General features: G+C 37.8%; 1 pseudogene; it reads right to left on the minus strand.

Moving 5' to 3' along the window:
• Window positions 1-840: 840 nt before the first annotated feature.
• Window positions 841-921, minus strand: LOC115869637 (annotated as a pseudogene).
• Window positions 922-1,168: the final 247 nt, after the last annotated feature.

Here is a 1,168-nt window from a genome sequence, read left to right on the forward strand (position 1 = left end):
AATAAAACTGTGTAAATTGCATTCTTTTCTTTGCTCAGCATAGTACTTTGGAAACTTATTTATACAACTTGTTTCATTATATTGCCAAATGACATTCAATCTCTCATTTTCTCCTTCTCTAGGACTTCTATAACTTTTTATAGGCTTCTCTCTGGCCCTTAGCCACTTGGCCTGGCCTCTGCCCAGCTCAGGCAATGTTACAAACTTTTTTTAGAGCTGCTACAAAATGTCCAAAGTGCATGTCTCTCTGTTGTAAGCTTCAACCTGAAAGTGCTCTGCTTCATCACCATGGGTCAATAAACTCAATTTGTGCCCAGAGTTAACCCCTTACACTAGCGAGACTCCTACCCTACACCACTCCTCTTTATTTGCTCTGTGGCTAGAAAATTCACCACCCTATCTCACGCTCTGGCTCCTTCTTCTACTGTTGCTGCTCTTCTGTCACGTCTCTGCATCACAGCTGTCTTCTTGGATAGTCGCTGGGCAAGATTTTAGAGTCAGAGGTGTGCTCCACTCCCAGGTCTTCTCTCAACTGATAGTGAGAGCCACCTTCCTGATCTGAGTAGGAAATAACAGAGGCTATGACTAGATGAGCTATATTAACTAATTCACTGCATGGTACAATGTGTGAATGAGATTTTCAATTTCTCATAGATAAATGACAAGTAGTACAAATGCATCCTAAGGAAATTTTATGTTTAACTGTATAAGAATGAGCCCCTGGCTTCAAGGTTACCACATCATTTTAGACTTTTGCTCTAAAAGCATGGTAATGAGAGCTGCTCCTAATCCTTGTCAGCAATTGTGAATGTTTAAAAATTTTAGTCATTTTAGTGTTTGTATAGATGTATTATCATAATTTTAATTTTGTTTCTATTATAGTTACTACACTTGATCTTAGCCAAAGGGCCGAGAAGTGATTGATTCTATTATAGCTAAAGATGTTAAGAATAATTTCATCACACACACACACACACACACGCTCATAAGGGGGTAATCCCAAAATACAGAATTTTTTTCTCAAAACTAAGTATTTAAAATTTTTGACAAAACTGCCTTTTCACCTTCAAAGTATTTTCCATTAAACTTAATACATTTGTCAAATCTGCAGTTCCATTCTTGGAAACATTTTTCAAACTCATCTGTTTGGAGGGCTGACAGCACCTCC

This window comes from Echinops telfairi, unplaced genomic scaffold (assembly GCF_000313985.2).
Source record: "Echinops telfairi isolate 266 unplaced genomic scaffold, ASM31398v2 ScPeMD7_31;HRSCAF=116, whole genome shotgun sequence".
NCBI classification, from domain to species: domain Eukaryota; kingdom Metazoa; phylum Chordata; class Mammalia; order Afrosoricida; family Tenrecidae; genus Echinops; species Echinops telfairi.